Below are 21464 nucleotides of genomic sequence, written 5' to 3'. Positions count from 1 at the left end.
GACTTAAACAAACCACCAAACCCCTTAATTGAGAGGATGTCCTTCACACTCAGTGGAAAAGGCTTTAAAGATGATTCACAACAGCAGCACCTGACATGGTCACTCCCTAGAGAGTTTTGTCTCAGAAATCACCCATCACCTGTGCTAAGTGCAGGCTTAGGATCTTTGGCAATCTCTTGTATCTCTGGGTAGATGTAAATCAAAAGACCACATTAAGTATAAACATTACCAAAAGTCCAGGATACAGTGCAACATAGTAAGTCCAAGAATCCATTTCACTGAATTTATCTCAATGTTAAAATTTTCAAATGAAATGCAAAAACCGTTCCTGTGTATTTATAATAAATATCTGTGAAGCCAGTATCAACATTTTCCTACTACAGACAGCACTGTGCTTTGCTAGTTTAATTTCTGCATCTATGTCTTCCAAGGAAAGATTTGCTCAATAGTTCTCTCACTGAAAATATCCAAGAAACAATGACATTTTAAGATATTATTCATTGTGTATAAATTTTAATTCCTCTGAAATATACTGCCTTAATAAGGGGAAATTATTGCATTTTACAGACAGAAGAGAAAGTGAAATAATTGGGATTTTCTGTTTGAGTATCCCTGCTCCTTTGTATTAATTCAGTTTGACTGTTGGTGGAGTTAAAATTTCATTATAGAGTGAGTTATTAGTTCTAATAAGATATTACTGAAACATTATTTCTAGTTTGAAATCATGTTTAAATGATGTACCTTATGAGCCTAACTTTCAAGGGCTAAACCATCAGGGAAAAATGTTAAAAAAGTAAGTCATTGTTCTGGGAGGCTAAAACTGGTTCTTGGCACAGCCTGAGCAAGGGTTTGTCTGTAGGCTGGTCAGGATGGGAGGCAGATGGACCATGGATGTTTGAGTGGCAGCTGCCTTCCTGCTTCTTGGGAAGGGGAATGGCAGAAATGTGCCAGGTGGATGTTCTGGCATTGGCCAGCAAACCCTGCCCCTCCTGTGAGCCAGGGTACTGCAGGGGGACAAGTGAAGCTTTTTTCATTTATCACACACACACAAATTAAAAGATACTTAGCACTCAAATATTAATATAAGTGAGTACACTCTCATTTCCTTTCACTCCAAAGTGTGTGTCTGGTACTATCTGCAGTCTAGTCCATATAATTTAGAGGGTCTGACATCTATTGCCCTGATCTCATTTATCACCAGCCCATCTTCATTTTAGAAGCACAGATACTCAGTGAACAATTTTTACTGTAAAATTGAATTTGTTTCTTGTGACAGAGTAGGCTTGCTGAATTTATGATTCAGTATTGAACATCCTTCACCTTGGAAGAAGCTCTCCTGCTGTAAAAGCGAGGCATCTCTCTCATGAGGACAGTATAACATCATGATACAGATGCCCATCCTGTTAGACAAGGTCGTGCCAGGAGAAACTAAACTTAATTTTCTGAGACTTTACAACACTTAGCCCTATATTTCACTTTACAGGGATAAATACTGGGAAATACTTTATCCCAATGTAACTGTCCTTTTGATCAGAACAAAAAAGAAAACGTTTGATGTTCAATTCCAAATGGCTGAGAGAAGGAAAATACAGAAGGCGTGCTGAAGACTTGTTACTTTTCTATCTGATGGTTGCTGCCTTTGTCTTTACATTACACAAAATAGCCAAATTATACCACTTGTATTTTGGACCCAGACTCTTCGTTATGTGTGGGTATTTTATTCAAGGCTGGTTTTTTTTTACTTTCTCAGATCCTTTGTCACTGGGTTCACTGCCTTGCTCTCACCTTAGTCTAACCACTGCAATTACTGTCAAGTACTCAAATAAAACTACCACTAAATTGGTCTTTAATTAATTCATGTTACACAGAAGCAGGGACATCTTGCTATTTCCATCTTGTCTTCAGACTTTCACAACCTATTTCCAGTCTGCAAATCATATCATTCTTCTTTCGAAGCACTTCACAGCACTTCACACACTTCTGAGATAACAAACTTCTGCACTCACTCGACCCCTTTGTCATGCAGGGCACAGCAGCTACAGAAGCACTGACGGGTCCACCTGGCTCCATCTCCGAAATTCCACCCAAGAGGTTGCATCTCCTCATTTTCCAAGAAGAAAACAAACCTCTGTCTTTCACATCATGCCTTGCCTTCCTCCCCTGCTTCACCTCATCATTATCTGTAGAGTCCCCAGCCAGCCACAGCTCAGCTCCTCCATGCAGGAAAGCAGAAACCACCATCCTGATCTGCTGCACCTTTTGGAGCTCATTTTCCTTCTCTAGAGAAACTCTGCTGCTTCCAGCTGTTAAAGGTGCTCAGTAATTTTCCAGCCAAAGTAAACACCTACAGGCTGTAATTACAGCCTGTCAAAAACCCCTTCAGCCTTGAGGAACTGAGATGCTGCAGACTAAAGCTCCTCAGATCTGTCTGGATCCTTTTACAACCCCGAAAAGGAAACCAGTTCAAAGCTGGTGAAATATTCTCCCAATTATAATTTAAATTGGAGTCTGTATGTTCTGCATTTGAATGTACACTCCTGGGATAGCAGCTGGATTCTGCTGTACTTAAGAGATTTTATAGAAGAATTGATTCAATATTTTTAAAAATATATAGATATTAAAAACAAAACAAAACCAACAAAAGCACAAAAAGCCCAAACCAAAACAGAAAACCCCCAATTATCAAAAAACACACATTCTTTTGTTTTGTAAATTACAGCTCTTTATCTATTTTGCATTGCTCTATATCATCATTCATAGCCCTTTCCTCGACCACAACAACAATATTGAGCAAAAAATACATGGTACTTGATGCCCAGGTTTATTCTCACTTTTAAATTCATTAACTACTGAGGTTGCAAGGAGCATTAGAGGATCATGGACCAAATGTTCCACAGAATAAACTTCCAGCAAATCATCAAAAAACTTTCAAAGGCTTAGACCAAAGTGTAAAGCCTCTTTTTAACAAAGAAGTGGACAGGCTGATATGCTCTTGATGTGTTTATTCTTCAGCTATAAGAATGTGCATCCTTGAAAGGACTCTGTTTGATTATGCAATTGTATCACAAGGTATTACAAGCAAAGGATGTATGAACCTGCATTTATCTGGGAGAAATAAAAAAATATTGTACTAAGGGCTCAACTCTTCTCAGATGTTTTGGGCTTTTTCCACTTCTCCAAGCAGTTCAAATTCTACAGGACCTAACCTCTGATTTTGCTTCCTTTCCAACTACTGCATATTTCTCCCTTACTAAGAATGAACCACAGGAAAAAGCTATTTTGAAAGTGGCATGGACATGTTGTAGCCAACAAATCCAGTGTAATCAGCAGGCTCAGATTCCCAAAGTTGAAGGTTTATTTTAGAACAGCATGCCATGTTTAATCAGTTCTCCTAATGCTGCACAGTACTATCTGCTTTGACAAGAATATGTTTATCATATTACAGAATGATTACTGCTAATGGAGATCTTTTAGACAAGATTAGTTTTTGCTTCTGTCCAGATGCCTCAAAGAACATTATTAGTTTTTGGTGTCATATTTTTGTAATATTAATATGATCAGCTTATGGGCTTGCTCATATGCTGTAACTGCAGCAATATATCTGACAGTTAAGCTGCCAGGACCATGCAGCATTTAACCCAGTGAGCACTGCTGCAACCTGCATCAAATTAGGCACTGCCCACACAATCTTATCATAGCTGTGAGGTGACCAATGAATATTCTGATGAGCCCCCCACCTCCGAGGTTCATAATTTTGCATTGTGCAGCTCAATAGCTGTTTCCAAGAGAGCTGATTACTTCATGGAAATATCCTGAACAGCGAATCTGCATACTTTTAAAGGAATGTAGGTTGGTTTTTTTTTTCCCCCACATAAATCAGCAAAATGGAATTCAGGGCTGTGCTGCTTTCACAGTTAATTAATATGGCACTGTAGCCTATTAATAAAACAGCTGTGGTGATAGTAGGTTTTCTATATACATACAGAAAGGATAAATTACTTGAATATAAATCACTTTTCTGTCCTTCTTTCAAAGTTACCCAATATGTACAGGGCCTTGTATGACCTGTATTTACTGTTTAGACAAAAAATAATTATAGAAGCTGAGAAGTGTAAAGATTAGTTTTAATACATTTTGACTAGAGAGCCTTACAATATCAACTAAGCAATACTATTGCCCTTAAGTTCAATACATACTGATATGCACTCTGATGGCATGCTTCATCCCTTTTGATAATATGCCTTTAAAAACCATGTCCTTTAGGGTCCAATGGACCATGAAATAGTCTCTACAAAAGTACCAGTGGTGCCAATGCTGAGACAAACATTCATTTTGGCTGTCAGCTTTAAGGACTGCAGAAGAAATGAAGCACATTTATTATATACTGATGTATTCTGACTAGATAATCCTTTTCAGTTGTAGGCACTATAGAGACAAGTGCAGATTACTGTGGGGAAACATTTAAAAAAAATTGGGATGGGCTGAAACAGTTCAGCTTCCAATTTCACAGTTGGGTAATTTGCCTTATAAACTTGTATTTAAAGGAAAAGTTGTACTGACAGTGAAGTATGCTAAATAAACAATGTAAAATTTGAAAATTAGTAAGTTGGAGATACACAGAAATTGTAATCTACTAATGCTACATTTATTAATTAATGTTGGAATTTGCTTTTCTATGCTGCTGTCGTTGTCAGGAGTTTTTCTTAGATAACTATTGTCATTCAATTCTATAAAATTTTAGTCCTTTGTCACCACTTTATGGCATTTTGAGCACATCCTTATTTCTGTACAGACAAAGCAACTCATCTGGACACCAACAGGACCTCAGGATTCAGAAAAAGATACTTAAATCATAGTATTTTCAGGAATCAGTATTGGGACCAGCTCTATTTAAAAAAATTGTCAGTGACATTGTCAGTGGGATTGAGTGCACCTCAGCAAGTTTAATACACCGAGTGGTGTGCTGGGCTATGCTGGGCTGGGCTATGCTGGGCTATGCTGGGCTATGCTGGGCTGGGCTGGGCTGTGTGTGCTGGAGGGCAGGGACACAGTTGGGTTATTCAGCCTGGAGAAGTGAAGGCTCTGGGGAAACCCTAGAGCATCTTCCAGTGCCTAAAGGGGACAAAAAACAAAAACAAAACAAACAAAACCCAAAACAAAACAAAACAAAAACACCATAGAGGGACTTTTTGCAAGGGCACGTAGTGACAGAACAGGGGGTAATGGCTTTAAACTGAACGTGGGTAGGTTTATATTAGATATAAGGATGAAATTATTCAGTGTGAAGATGGTGAAGCCCTGGCATACATTACCCAGAGAAGCTGTGGCTGCCCCACCCCTGAAAATGTCCAAGGCCAGGCTGGAGGGTTTGAGCAACGTGGGCTAATGGAAAGTCTCCCTGCCCATGGCAGGGGAATTGGAACAAGATCTTGAAGGTCCCTTCCTACCCAAACTATTCTATATTACTGTTATTTTTGTGCATTTTTCAATGCATAAACTTAATTATTCTTACTGAAATAAGAAATAGGATGAAGAAAACCTAACGTTTGTTGTTTGTTTTTTTTTTGTTTTTTTTTCATTATGTGGTCAATGAAAGGAGAAGCTCTTACCTGTCTCCTGGCTGCCAGCAGTTGACTTCAGCCTGCTGAGGCTGTGCTATCAGGTCTTTTCAGGAACACTGGAAAGCAGTCAGTCAGATGCAACCTGACCAAAAGAAGGAGCAAAACTATTAACAACTAGAATATTTCTTTTAAATTTACCTTTCAAAAAAGCCTGTCAAATGTATTGAAAATTAGCAAAGCAACCTAGGAAACCGAGAAGTAGAGGAATGCACATGATAACAAAACACCACCTACTCTGCTGCACCCTGTCTTTCTAAGAACATAATTCTCCAAAATTCAGAGGAAAATGCCTAAGAACAAACCAAGGAAGAAATCACGTCTATGAAGATTTATGCACATATGATTATGGCATGCTGACACATAAGGAAATTGTTCAACAGATCCAGTTTTCAAAGCTATAGATGTTAATGGATGTTGTTAGACACTCACTATTCAGGCACTTAAACCAGCTCGAGTTCTGTTGTGTGAACTCCTGTACATTTTTTTGTTTAGAAGAAACAGTTATACAATTTCTTTAACTGAAAGTTAAAAAATACAGAGAGCCTGTCAATGTTTAGATTTATTCTCTGTCTTGCCTGCTTTTTTATGTCATGGCAGAAACACAGTTCCTTGAATAGCTAATTAACTACATAACATATATGACAATCTCAAACCCAAAGTTTTTTTAGAATTTCGTTTGACTATTGAAAATCTGTGTTAGAGGGAGAGTGGAGCTGACTACAGACAGACTGCAGACTTCTGTACCAGCAGAGTCTTGGTGCATGGTGAAAAGCACATGGTTCTCTGGCTTCTGTGCTAACACATGCCACAGCCAAGGTAACGCTGACTGCTGAAGAGCTGCCTGGATCAAATGTTTCATTTTGCTGGCAGGACACCTTCCAGAAAATGCAGTGTACTGCAGTACTTACCTATGTATTACTGTTGTCTTTATGCACTCTGAGATCACACATAATACTTATGAGAAGTGGGAAGAAGTGAATGTCACTCATCTACATACTGAATAATGCATTCAGAAGCTGAAATTTCTTCCCCTTTCTTCAATGCAGAATTCAGTTAGCAGCTGCCATCCTACTTCAAAATTAAATTGGTGCACTGATCTTCAATTGTTGATAATATTATTTACTAGATTTGGGTTGAGTTTAATCAAATTTCTAGACAAGAGACTCACAAAGAATTTAGGTGGGAATGGTTCCTTTGAAACCCACCAGTGGCCTAAGAAAATTCATTTTACCTTCAAAAAATATTAAAGGCAGTTTCTGTAAGCAAAGTCTGGATGCTGGACTATAGATACAGAAGTCACTATAGTTCTGAAAGGAAGAATACTTGTACCATGTCGGGCTTTGGTTCTGCAAACTTAATAGACAAGGAAATAAATTACTCTGCTATATTATTCTCCAATGCTTATGATATATTTTGACAATGTGCAAGACATAAATATCACTGAAGATATTGATCCACATTATTTTAATCTCTACTAAAGCAGATAGTATTAGAAAAAAGTCAATATTAAGACAGGCAGCTTAAAACTTTTAGACTTTTAACAGAAATATAAATTTCCTGACACTATGCTTTCACAGTTTCATAACACTCAGTTGGCAGCAGCAACAAATATATCTGAGATTGTTACTATGACTGCATTAAAACAAAAATTAACCCTTTTATAGTAAAGAAACTTTACTCTAAATTTACTTATCAAATTTATTAAAACTCACTTTGTAATTAGGGGGTAGTATCAAAGAAAACAATGGGAAATTTTAGGCTGAGGTCTGGCCATTCTGTGTAGCACTGGGTAGTGCCCAGTACAAGCAAAACAAGTAAAATGAACTTGTTTCTTACCTGTAGTGTGAAGAGAAACACAGTCAGAGAAAACAATCTGCTTGGAGTATTCCTGAACAAAACTGCTACTTATGTTTCCTACCCAAATGTACTAGTAAGAAAAAAGCCACACTGAAAGTTGACAAATTATCTTGTTCTGTTAAAATACCTTTTCCAAATTCTGACTCCTTAGGCAATGAATTTAGTTAAATATTATTTTGATATGTCACAGCAAAATGAAAACTTGAAACATATGGTTTAAGAATGTCAAAACAAAATCCATTTTTTTTCCTGTTGTCAAAGCAAAACCTATTTTATTTCCTGTTACTGAACATTATTCTTACTTTGGTTAGTATCTGCCTCAAAAGACATTAAAATTATTTTGAGTATGGAGCCTGAAATAGTTTTGTGAAAAACTTTAGCTTCACTAACTGTTTAAATAAATCTACTTAGCCAGTCTGTTTTTCTGTATTGCATGCTCTCTCAGCCAGGAAAATCTCCATGATGTTTATTTTCTGTCCCACTCTCTGCATGTCATGAAGCATATGTTGTAGGAGACTGATTGCGTCTCAGACTGACAGCTGCTCTGCTCTTCCAGTTCTCTGTCACAAAGGAAGATAGCTGCCATTTAAGCAAAGAAATTCTCCAGTAATACATTTGGACACTTGCCTTTGGAACTTAACCATTATAAACTCTGGGGTTCAGTTTGCTTGAAATGAGCATTCTGATTTCCTAATAGGCTTTTCTGTCAACTTTTATGGAGGTAAAAAATTCTAATCCATATTAATCTCAGTTCTTCTGGGAAACTGTATCCTGTGCCACTCAATTTATAAATTAATTCCTTCCACTCGTTTTATTTGCAATTCTTCTGGCAAAGGTGGAGCTGTAGAGAGCACACTCTGTTAGAACACACAGAATAGGATCAGATTCTTCACTTGACATCACACAGCCCATCCAGGGGAACTCTCTGTGAACCATTTATTTCTCATCAGAATTGTAGACTGGGCGAGGAACAGAGCAGAGCATCTTACAGGTGACCTACTGACTGCCCTCTACACAGGTTCATATTACTTAATATTTCATATGAACTCTGAATTGCAGGTGTTACAGTGCCGTGATTGCAGCAATTAAAACAATTAGGGTTGGAAGAGCTATCATTAAGGTGTTAAAATACACCGTGTTTGTTATTTGCAGAACACATGGCTTTTGCACAAGGTGGAAGAAGCAAGAGAGTAACACTGCAAAATATTAAAGTGACCAAACAGATCAGAAGTCAGAAAGAAGCCTCTTAGGAGAACTGTAAAAATATTACCATATAAACCAGCATAGAAACTCATGTATTTATGTAATGAATATATAGATAGGATTGATTTACATGATAATATGAAGACATAAGCAAATACTTGAATGGACAGAAGCAGAAAGAAACCAATTAGGGTATATTGGGTCTTAAAACTAATTCTGTTCTGGGTCGGGTTTTTGGCACAGTTACTGGCACTGATTATTTCTGACTCAAAAGGTGTGACTTCCACTGTGTCTTTTTCCTGCTGGTCATACTGCATAGCAATTGCTACAATAGTGGTATGGAAGCTTGTCATTCATACACAGCAAAGTTTTCCAAAGGAGTACCATTTTTATGTTTATATTACAGATTTCTTTGCTCACTAGTTTCCAGCTATGAGTACTTGCCTTTTTACAGTAATGCTCATCATTTGACAGCTTCAAAACCTGACTGTTCATGCAAACAAAGCAAAAGGATTTTGGCTTTAGATGTCAAATGATACAACTGCTCTTATGATTAGCACAGACTTTCAGCCCTGTTCCTGTCAAAAAGGCAAATACTTTCCCTTATACACACGAAAAGCTCCTCTGTACTTTACAATGCATCCCAAACCTAAGCAAATCAAAAATTATCCCAGTTCAGTGGAAGAATCAATGTGATCTGGAAAAGAAATTCCATGTTTGAATTTCAACCATTCTTTGACAGTGAAAACTTCTGTAACTCAGTAGTGGCTAAAAAAATAATTCCTCCTTCCACATACTTAGGAACACATGAAAATGCTGGAACAAAATGCCATACAGCCTTCTGAGAAGCATCTGATATTTTTATTGAATGTCTTGGGGTGGACTAATGCTGATGCATCTGTGGTACAGGAGGGACCCTAAATGCCTCTTCTGTGTATCAATCATCACAAACTTCTATAGGAAGAGTAAAATAACGGCCTGGTGTCTCATGAACCTTTCAGTCCAGTAAACAAAATTTTGTGGCAGTCCCAAAATTCTTCCCTCAGCCAAACACATGGCAAGGGAACATCTGACATGCCAGCTGATGGAATGAAACTGCTCTGAGATGACAGGGAAAATCAGTATTTTACAGCTACTGCCCGTGCTATCACATACTCAGCCAAGTGTATTTTGTGAAACTGGGATGTGCTAATAAAAAAAAATTGTTTGCAAACTATAGCAATTTCTGAGGACCTCAAGAACATTACTGTCAAGACAGCATATATTAAGAAATATGACCATGATAATGAAAGATCCAAAGCAGAAAATGACATCCTTTCAACTACTGGAAACTGTTTTCTCCTTTAGAAGATGAATCAATTTTCAATTTAGGCTGGGTTTGTGGTTTTTTTGTTTTTTTTTTTTTCCAGTACAGTATCTGAGTATGCAATATTGAATAATGCTAGAATAAAAAATTGTGTCTGAAAAGAATTAAATGGCCTACCTTTACCTTGAGGTATAATTTTCTACTGAATTGAGGTTCTCAAGTTAACTTCAATCTCTCAACTCTTTATTTGTCATTGACAAGGAGAAGCAAGGAAAGAACAATAAATCCCTCTTTGCAGATGTAGGATAAAATGAAACTACTCAGCATTTACCTTACACAGCCAAAGAGGAACTTAAGTTCCTTAGGACCCATTTGCAGGACCTCTCCCCCTTACTTATAATGCATTTGTCTAAAATTAATTTTAGGCTAGCTGAGAAAAATGCTTCCTACATGAAAGATATTAAACACCTTGTCTAGATTGTACAAAGAGCACTAAGAAATTTTTTTCCTCTATTATCTGATATAGTGTTAACAAAAAATGAATATGTTTTAGAGATACTTGGGTGGGTATTTACAAAGACAAATCTGCCCTCTAACTTGTAAATCCATGTTTGCCTCATGCAGAGGGCAGACAGAACCCATGAGCATCCCCTGTTTGTTAGGCTGTGAATAGGTTTGAGTGTCTGGATACTCATAGTTTCCATCATAAAAAAACCTCACAGTCTTTACAGTTCTTGCCCGTCAAGCAGAAGAGCACCCTCAGCTTGCAGGCAAGGAAATGGAGCCTGAGATTACATGTGATTTACTCAAGGTCAGAGAGGAAATCTGCATTAATGTTTGAACTCAAGTGTTTTGATCCCTAAAATCCAACTAATTCAACCATTATACTATCCTTTATCTATGCAGGCTATAAAGCTGAGCACATCCCCATGGTGCTTTCTGGTGGTTTCTGAGAATCCTCAGTCTCTTGCATGCACACATGCTGCAGGAAAAAACTGTAAGGAAAGCTGTTTGATGAGAATGAAATATTTAAGCGTGCACTCAGGCACATCAAACATTAATCTTTATGTACAAGCCAAAAACCCTCAAACAAAACAAACTTTAAAAAAAAAATAGACTCTCCATACTCAACAGACTCTTGGGTACAAGACTCCATCCAATTCTGCAGGTTTGGGACAGGGGCTGACTGGATTCTGTAAGGAGAATTACAATTCAGCTGACAATTAAAACAAACACAACAAGGCAATAAATTGCAATGTCCTGGTGACCTATCCAATTTTATCACGCCTGTGAATTTCTTAGTTTGAGGCGAAACAGGACCTTGAGGAAAACATAGTGAGTTTTTTACAGTGTATTTAGCTACAATTCTGTCTTCAATTCTTTCTTGGTTCCTTCAGTTTTCCTTGCAGTTTTAGCAAAAAGGGATAATTTTCCCTTTTCAGTACTTTACTAGCCAGCCAACCCCTGGACAGTTTCTCTATAAATCTGCCCAAATTCTACAGAGATGTTTTGCTTTCCTGGCCTTTGTGGCCAGATTCTTATTTTTACTGATATTTTCCATCACCAGGTATCATGGAAAAGACATAAGGCTGGAGAAGGCGCTCATTTTGCCTTTGTGGAAAACCTTAAATATGCCTATAATGCCTCTGGCTTGGAACCTCAGAACTCTGTTGTAGGACTGGTGATGTTTTTCCCTCCCTTGAAGGAGGTAGAGGCAGATTCTTTCCAGCCCAGCACTGCTGCCAGAGCGGGGAGCTGGATGTTACAGCAGACTGTCCTCCAGTGGGGAGGACCAGAACTGACACTCCTGCATCCTGCACGGCAAAACTTTTCTGACTAATGGGCAAAGCCCAAGCTCTCAGGGCAGAAAATTGTGCATTTTATTCTGTATCTCATTCTATTCCTCTGCAGACTGCCAAATTGAAAGGGCCTGCAGCAGATGGATCACTGACAGAGTTGCTGGGACCATTTAATTAAATGGTGCCCATTAGGGCAGGATTCAGGAATCTGAAACTTCACAGCTGGATTTTCATTACACAGAAACATGGAAGACATCAATGAATTGGCATCTCTATTACCTGTTAATGTAGAATGAATAAGGTTAATGAAAAAATATATACATCTTTGAAAGTATATGTTTAAGTCTTCTTTTGTTAGCTGTAAAAATAAATCTGTACTAATTTTCAGGCAAGTCCAAGCACCTTCTCAGTCCATTTGATCTTCTCAGAAACAGAGGTAATAATGGAGATTTTAACACTGAAATTGGTGTTGCCTTATAGAAGCACCTGAGACCTACCCTTTCAATTTAGGCATCATTTTTGCACATTGATAATAAGTTCCAATAATCTCATTCCATTAAAAAGAGGCTGCTTATTATTTAATTTTTACTTTTAAGACAAGACAGAAAAATAACGGTCTTTGCCAAATTAATTAATATTTCTTATCTTGAATCTCAACAAATTATCAGTGCATGTAAGGGCTTCAGTCTGGCTTCTAACAAACACAGAAGTCACAAAGCCATTGCTGCAGGGAAGAAAAGGAGACTGCCAGAGAGGTGCTCTATAAAGGATGTCAAATGTCTTTATAGAGCACAAAGCATTCTAATATGTTAAGATCAAGAACGCAGCCTTCAAATAATCAGCCAACTCCAAAACCAAAAAGGTCATCAGTTAGAAACATTGCATGTGTTTTATCATCTTTCTGTGATAAAGAAGTAGGAGTGAACTACTTCAGGAATTGTGTTAAAACCATTAATCAATCTATTACAAAACTATTGATGCAGTAATGTGTCATTAGTGGCAATTAGTGAGAGGTTAAATGCTGCATGGTACAGTGATATTGTGCATTAATTGGAAACCACTCATGAGAAAGAAAATTTTTATGAAATTGGTTAGTATTTCAGAATAACTAGTTTCTCCTTGAAAATAAGAGGTCCTTGATAGGACTCCTTGAAAAGAAGAGGTATATTTTTGGTATTTTTTTTTTACCAATCTAATTTATATTTTCTATGTTCAAGCTTGCAGAATAGACTGGAGGCAGACTTGCAAAAATGAGGCACTCCAGTGATCTAGGAGAGAGAAGGTGGGGCAATTCACTCTGAGACAAGTGGATGGGTGGCCAGAGTAAGACTCTGAAATATTCAGTTGGGATCTGACTCATGACAGTCTTCAAGCAGATGCCTTTTATTGTCCTCAAGCAGATGTCTTTTATTTCCATTCTGTACCTATAAAGGAGAGTAGGTAGTAAAAATAATCTGAAAAAATGCATTAAAACGCTGAGGACTGTGCACATACCTAAATAGATATTGCAAACAGAAAAAGCCTGTAAATGTTCTTCAGAGGATCATTCCTTGTGATCAGAGAACTGTGGATGTGAGGAGGGCAGCCCCTGAGACAGGGAGAGCTGCAGAGCTCAGCAGACTAACACAGTGATGTCCTGCAGCCTGTCTGCCAGGGCACTGCAGAGCAGAGCCTGACTGGCACAGTTTAGTCAATCCCTGCATGAGGGCACCAGAACAGTCCTTATGGGTGTGACAAAGGGACCTCAAGTCCAGCACTTTGGTCCAAATGTTGGCCAAGAAGTGGATGTTTGTGAAACAGATGGCAATATTTTTCACAGAACGCCTTTTCACAAGTGTGAAGTTTCCTAAACTGAATGATGAATCTGGATGAGGAGCAAACCACACCTGTTTCTGACCTAACAAGGCTGTTGTCACTGTTCCTTGCTAAAAAAGGAGGTGAGCCTAAAATGGGCCTAACCTTAGCCCAGGATGTTGCCCAGCATGGGAAGTTCACCCTAAGAGCACCAAGGTCTCACAGAAGTAACTCAGCTCTCATGTAACTGGACATGGCCATCACCTCCATGTATCACATCCTAGCTTGCAAAATAGGGACAATACTAATACTGAACCCAAATGATATGAGGTCCCTCAATGTCAGAAACTACAAAGAAATGAGGGAAATTGGAGGTTTTGTTTTGGTTTGGTTTTTTGGGGTTTTTTTTGGGCGGTATAAAAAAAGTAGAGAATCCTTTAAGATGTTTTTAACATTCAAGTGATGAATCATGTCATGGACTTGCTTCACCTACATTCCATCTGCTGATCTGTGACCTTGTGCAGCTTGGACCACGTTGTGCCAGAATACCTCAAAAAGAGAAACAGACAAATCTCCCCCTCCAACTGCCATCAGCTGAGAGAGGATTTTCTACTTTGGACTCCTTGTTTAAAATTTCCCCACCAGTGTGCCTGTGTTCCAAGAACAGCTATTTTACATTTTATGGTAATATTGAAGACTGCAAAGTTAGAAAGGTGCCTCACCCCCAAAAATATATTATGTGTCACATGAGGAAGACAAATTTTATTGGATGGCTAATAATGTACTAAAGGTTCTGTCATTCATGAGTAATTTGGTTATCAAAACTGAAAGGTCACAAGATATTTGCTGGTTTCTCATATAACCGGTGCCAACTCTATATAAATATAGATGTTATGTTCAAAGTGAGGAAATTTATGGGCTATGTCCTGTATGACAAGTCTGCTTTTCAGGGTAGTCTGAATACAACTTTCTGATACAGCTCATTTGAGCAATGTGAGTGGGATCCTAGGCTGGAATAAAGAAAACTAAGTTTGTATAAATCCCTTGGCTCCCCTGATTGTGTGCTGGACATTTAAGGCAGGATGCTGGAAATCTCCTGGGTTGCTAAACCAGCCAGCCATATCTGGGGAAATGGTTCCCAGGTGTTTGTTCTGTCAGCTGAGAGGCAGAGATCCTTTCCTGTTCCTCCCTTGCTAACCTGTACCCCTCTCTCCTGTGCAGACCAGGTTCTGCTGCCCTCTGGCCCCGTTCCACTGCAGCTCTTGCAATGGGCACAGGAGAGGATCACCCCAGCCCTGAGAGTGCCACACCAGGAGCACTGTGACACTGGGAGCCTTTGCACAATCAGTGGGGCCCTGTCAATGCTAATCAGTGAGCAAAAATGCACCAAAGGGCATTCAACCCATGGCAGGTGAATTGAGAGGTTTCTCAGCAACTGCTTTCCTTTTCTCTCAACTGGTTTGGGTATTTTTTATCAAAGGTGGGGATTTAGTTGAGGGTCTTTACAAAAAACTCAACCAAACCACTGCTCAGAGCTTAAAATGTATGTGCCAATTTCAGACCATTTTATACTGATTTATATATATAGGGGACTCACAAGTGTGTTATTTGCACAAGCATTGTGTCATGCCTGATCTAAGACATTAGGAAGAAGTTTTCCAGACTTCTGAAAATTTTCAAGAACTCTGTTGAGAATTCCTCGTTTCCTATTAGTTTACAGCTGCATTAAATGCTGCTACTATTTAGCTCCTTTGAAAAAACACATCCTTTAAATAAATTAGATATGAATTTATCTTTGTGACTTCTGTTGGGTATGTAGGTTTTCATAATTTTTTGTCCACAAACTCTGAATTTGAAGTTATTTACCTATTAATTACAATGTATTTCTTAATTTTCAAAATTTGGTGTATTTTCTGCAGACTTGACATATATCAAGCACTACCACCTTTACACCAGTTTCTGAACCTCTGTGCCATCCATATCCTGCCAAATACAAAAGAGGTAGATAAACATGGAAGATGAAAATGAAATGGGAACAGATGGGCCCATCTGCAATTATACCTCTGAAAAGACTGAGAGCCTCACAGAGATTTATAAACCTTTATAAACCTTCTGGAGTCCAGACATTTTGTAATCTCATAAAACGATCCTGAAAGTGTTTTAAATAAGTAATTGAAAATAACAATTTTATGTGAAATAAAGGAAACTTCTCGAATCAACACTGTACCAACAAAGAGAGAGTAATTGAGAGCTCAAAAGCTTTTGCAAGAGTACATAGCTTGAGTAAGAAAATAGAACATTTTCTGGAATGGTGTTCTTCCCTCCCTTTCAGCCAAGCAAAAAGGAAATTTTTAAATAAATGTGATAAGAGGACTTGACTAACAATGATTCTGATCCAGATGATCAGGTCTGTCCTTAGGATGTGTTACCACTTTTTCTCTTTAAGAAGGTCTATAACTTTTATTGGTCTGGTAAAATTTGCTCCATCAAATCTGTGAGATTATTCCATTTTTGGACTAAATAAAACTGAGCAAGTATTCTTTCACCCTCCTCTTCCTCCTCTGCTTCTCCCATTAAATCTTGGGTTTGTTTCTGGATGTGTTAAAGAAGCAGCAATGCATGAGGTGGTTTTGTCCCTACAAAGATATACCTGCTGATGTGTTACATGCTCAGCTCCTTGCTGAGGATCACATTAGCAATTAACAATTAACAGACAACGGCATTAACAATTCAGGGAATATCTCCACCTTATCTCCCCACTTTCACCAAAGTTTAGGGCAGCGATTTTCTACAGCCTGCTCAGTTGTAAGGGCTTTCTTTCTAAAATACCCCTTTTTCTCAATAGGTTGTCAAAGAGCCAAGACAGGGATGACTTCAGCTTGTGAAGTATTGGCCATGAAATAAGAAAGAAGTATTAAATAATATAATTTATATAAACTGAATTTAAAATAGCAAGCTCTAGCTCAATGAAATTTCATAGAGCAAGGATTGATATCCCCAAGGCAGTCATGGGTAATGGATTGATTCACAAAAATCCGAGTCAATTTTCTAGGAATCTAATAAGAAAATTAAAGCCCATGCCTTTGAACACTATGAGCTGAAGCAGCTGAACTGAAATAATTACAGGAAATTTCATCAGCTGGCTTCTAAACTGTGTGAGATGTAGGAGATGCTCAAAATGGAATTGCTCCAAGGACAGAGGTCCATCCTCTTCAAGCAATAAGAATGAAATATTTTCAAGCAATTGAAAAAAAATATTTTGAGAAGGAAATTTTCTAGGAAATATGGCTAAAAACCACTACCACACCAGCTGTCAATAAATGGTAACAGAGAGACCATTTGATTATGCAGTAATACCATTTGCAGCAACACATTTTTATGCTTTTCCCAGCATTAACCAAAGTTTTGACCTCAAAGTCATTAAAAATCCTTGAGAGACTTTGTAAGGAAAAGAAAAGGAAAAAACAGGACCCAAACCTCAGCACCACCAAGGGAAAATGAATGTAGGAACTACCCTGCTGTGAAATAATGACTTATATCCAATTTCTCCAAAACTGTTTTTTCATTCAGCCATGGAAAGAACTTTTCAGGTTAAAGAAACCAAATTAGCTTAGTCTGCAAGAAATAGCATTTAAAAGAGAGAGAAAAGGTTACAGGTTTTCACAAGCCAAAGTCTAAAATTTGTTCTGAGAGACAGAATTAATACAAGTAATTGTATTGTATTGTAAACAAAAAATTCTTTTGCTTTCTTCTTTCCCATTTAGCCATAGGTGGAGAGGACCTGGTTTTCTAAAAACAACTTGAAAGAAATTCCAATATTAGCAGTATGCAGTGTTTTTGAAAGTCTGTGCTCAACACCTTCTGGGATAAGAATTTCACAGAAATTTATAAAACAGTATAAAATGTAGAACGGTAAGTCAAGGAAGCACCATAAATAATCATTATTTGTTTCTCCTCATCTGTTTTAATTCTGTAAATATAATTTTAATATAATTGCCTCAGGCTTAGTGTTCAAGCTGCAAGCTGGGTTCCATTTCAAGGTGTTCTCAGATGAACAGCAATGCTTCCAAATCAGCAAAAGAAGCACAACATAAAATGCCACACAGTCCTTTTTTCCTGAGTACAAACCAGAGCAAGTTAAATCCATTATGACATGGTGAAAATAAACCCCACCATTTTGGTTTCAAACCAATAAAACCAACTGATTTCTGTATTTTTTCTGCCATTTAAAAATGGATGTAAGTAAAGACAGGAAAGTCTCTTTCCTGCCAAATGATTAGTAGTGATAATTTTCAAATTTCCTCTGCAATTGTATGTCTATTTTAGCTTTATTTTCTGTTCAGGTATTTTGGAAAAGGGACCAATGAAATCAATCTAATTAAATCTTAATACCCTTCTCATAAAATATATGATTATCTGGAGAGAAAGAGAGGAATAAGGAGGTGACAAAACATAGGGAACTTAAATTCAATTATTGTAATCTATTTTCATGATACTTTGGTTAATTTCTTAGAAAGAGACCCTTGGATCCAAAAAGGTATAAATGAACCAAAATTGAAAACTACATCTAGAAAATCGAAAATCCATCTAGAAAACGCAATATCTTTTTAATGAGAAAAAATATTTAGAATATTTTGTAAAAAGGAATAGACTTTTCAGAACTTCAATTTTTAAATTAATTTCTAGGTAGCTGTTGTAACACTGATACCATAAGTATTTAACCTGTAATATAAGAAAAGACAGACTCAGTGATTACAGCAGACTCTACAGCTTGATGAATTTGTTAGGAGAAATGATTTTGAGATTAGTTCAGGGAGGAAAGTTTTAGTGTAAAATAGTAAAAAATGTACCTACTTCATCTTGAATCAGCTGTAGGTGCGAAAAATTACTTGTTTCTCTAGACAATATTTTAAGCAAATATTTTGGTAAATGTGCAGAATTTGCAACCAGTATTTTTTGGTCTGTTGTATCAACAGTGGCGAGGTTCCAAGTCTTATTTTCTTTTCAGTACTTCTGCCATCTCTCACTTGGTACAGATCTCCTTTCTTGTCCCCTTCACTTGTGAACAAAACTGCCAACTAGCTCACTAAATCCTTGCAAACCAAATGTTGTGATCCAAATATTTTTATTTGTATAATGTTGAATCATGCAGAGATCCTTCTATGCAGCATTTATTTGCAGCAAGGAAAACACTATAAAGCTGCATAGCTATTTGAGCTCTGAGGTTATTCAAAGCACAGTGGAATAAAAATTACTCTCTGCCACAAAACTCTTCAGTAACTGAGGTATGGAAAAAGGGAGAGGGAATTGAAAAGATGGAAATGCAAGGGGTATTTAGGGCTGAGGTTATCACCTCAATTACACAGAAGAATAAAACAAAATGAACATAGATAGATAAGGTCAAAATGCAGTTTGATATTTCTGTGCAGCTTAAAGGACAAAGAAAAAGGATTTATTTGATTTTTTCCTTCCAATTCTCCATAAGTATTTTCTCCCAAATAAGCAGATGGTATAGGTTTGGCAGTGGAAGTGTGGGGTTATATCTGAATACACTTCAAGGTGCTACAACTTCCCTGCCACCAGCAGTGCCTCTACACTGCTGCAGGGAACATTAATTTTCTCTTAAAAACACACACACATATATCCCGCATATTAAATTTATAAACCTCATTTTAATTGCATTTTTACATGCACCTTTTTCCTACACAGAAGGAAAAACCACTTAGTAGTTTGAGGAAGACTGATTAAGGGCCAGAAAAGATTGGAAAAGTTCTGCTGCTCCTCCCCTCTGCATGTGCTCTGCCTGGATAAAAATAATCTTTGTACCATGCCACTTGAAGGATCCCAGTGTTTTCCCACGGCTACCACTGCCACCCTTCCATATAATGCCAGGAAACAGGGATCCAGAAAAACGGAGAAAAACAGATTTCCTCCTTTCCCACATCAGTCAGTGCACTTCCCACCAGGTTGCTCTTTCTTAAAGTAAATACAGCCCTGATTTTCTCTTTTCCCTTTGCAGAACATGTGTCCTTTAAGTCGGGAAAGGAAAGGGGAAGGTTATCTTGTGAGCCTGTCATACAACAGGCCAGCCTGCCGAACTTACAAGGTCAGAAGATTCAAAAGGGGAGGTTTTTCTTCTCTTTTCAAACGAAATGGAGTGATAAGTGCTTACTTGATTAAGCCAGTGGATAAGAACATCTATTGTAATTCTTTCCTCTCTTTTCATTTCTTCCTTTGGCTCCAAGAGATAAGAATGGAGAACTTTTAGCCTGGCATTGATCCAAGCTTCGAAAGGACTTGGTGATTATGGATAATGTTCTTATTCCAATGAACAGTCCCCTTGAAGCGAATACGAATGTTTCCTGACTGTAATGAATGAAAGGATTTAATCTGATATTTTAAATGAATTTTTATCGCATGAAAATATATGTATATATTCCAGTCTGTAATCTGACTGGATTTTATCATTGACTTCTGCTAAAGAATAATCTACTCCACGTAAAGTCATCAAGTTAGGTCACAGTTAAGGATCTTTCCCTTAAAATATGCTTCCATAAAGAAAATATAAACAGTCACAGTAAAGGACAAGAAAATTAGGAATTTCAAATGTCATATTTAATATATTTGTATTTCTAGGCTAATTAAAAATTTATACTCTAAATATAAATATATTCAAATTCTCCCTCTAAATTTTCTCCTTGACACCAAAAAGTCCCAGAAACTTAGAAAATTCATATGCACAAATAATTTCATCATCTTTATTTCCTTTCTTTAAAGTTTTTAAATTCCAAAATAAGTTTTCTGAGATGGGAGACATCAGAAAAATCTAAGGCATTTGCAGGGTTGATGAACAATGTATTTACACAGAGATATAGGATTTGCTTATTTTCTAGTCTTTCTCTAATAGTTCCTAAAAGGTGATTTCTTCTGGCCACTCACCAAGCACCGAGCTGACACTTTTCACCAGCACTATCTCTAACTATCCCAAGGTCTTGCTCTTGACAATTAACAATCCCAGAGAACATAATTTTATTTGTGGAGCTCAAGCTGTTTTCTTCCCCTGTGTCACTTCTCATTTATCTACACTGAATTTCACCATTTTAGTGCCCAGTCATTAGTCTTAGGATATTCTTCTGTAATTATTCTTGATCATGTTACCTTAAATCTCTATTAACAGTAAATAACATCACAACACTGCTGATTCCAAGGTCACTGACAAACATGTTGAAATATGGTAATACTTGTTTTTCTCCCAGTATAGAAACCAGAATCTAGAATTAGCAATGAGGCATAGTCTCTTCTAAATTTATCTACATCTAAAAGGTGAGATAAGAAATAATATAATAATCACATTGTCTCTAGCTATAGAACAATACTGAGTTAAATATAGATTGATTTGATACAAAACAGAATCAAGTATTTTAAAACATTTGAAATATTTTTAAAATTTAAAAAAAGAAAGCAATATAAAACATTTTACAAAAAAAACCCCTCTCCTTGCAAGAGTACTTCACAAATTTGCTGCTTAAAATGTCTTCCAAATAGTATTTAAGAATGATTCCATATTCTACTCTTCTTCATAATATATAATTCAATTAAAGGCAATGCAAATCCACTGCCTATGCTGCAGTAGCTGGATCTGTATTTTGCTTTTGGGTCAAAAATTTTTGACCAATGCAAAATGGTTTCTAGTTCTTTACACGAACACTGACTTTTAGCCCTGTAAATGTATCCTGCAGCTGCAATGTTACTGAACGTTCATTTGGTGCCTTCAATTTAAAATAAATAAATGATAACTTGCCAGAATAACACACAACATATGTGACTGCATATACAAGTACTTCCAATGCTCCTTAGGAATTAAGATATAAATAAGTTTTTACT

The 21464-nt window shown here is 37.2% G+C and overlaps 1 long non-coding RNA gene across 1 annotated transcript in view; it reads right to left on the bottom strand.

The window, feature by feature from the left end:
* Window positions 1-5473: 5473 nt before the first annotated feature.
* The window catches only part of LOC148222645 (uncharacterized), a 233473-nt gene continuing 217482 nt past the window's right edge, over window positions 5474-21464 (bottom strand). The window contains exon 3 of the long non-coding RNA XR_015805611.1: window positions 5474-5703. This is a non-coding gene — a long non-coding RNA (uncharacterized LOC148222645). The remainder of the gene's footprint in view (window positions 5704-21464) is intronic.

Source organism: Sturnus vulgaris, chromosome 10 (genome assembly GCF_052056855.1).
Source record: "Sturnus vulgaris isolate bStuVul1 chromosome 10, bStuVul1.hap1, whole genome shotgun sequence".
NCBI classification, from domain to species: Eukaryota; Metazoa; Chordata; class Aves; order Passeriformes; family Sturnidae; genus Sturnus; species Sturnus vulgaris.
Note: the sequence above shows the minus strand (reverse complement) of the source record. Positions and strands in the feature narration are given on the sequence as shown.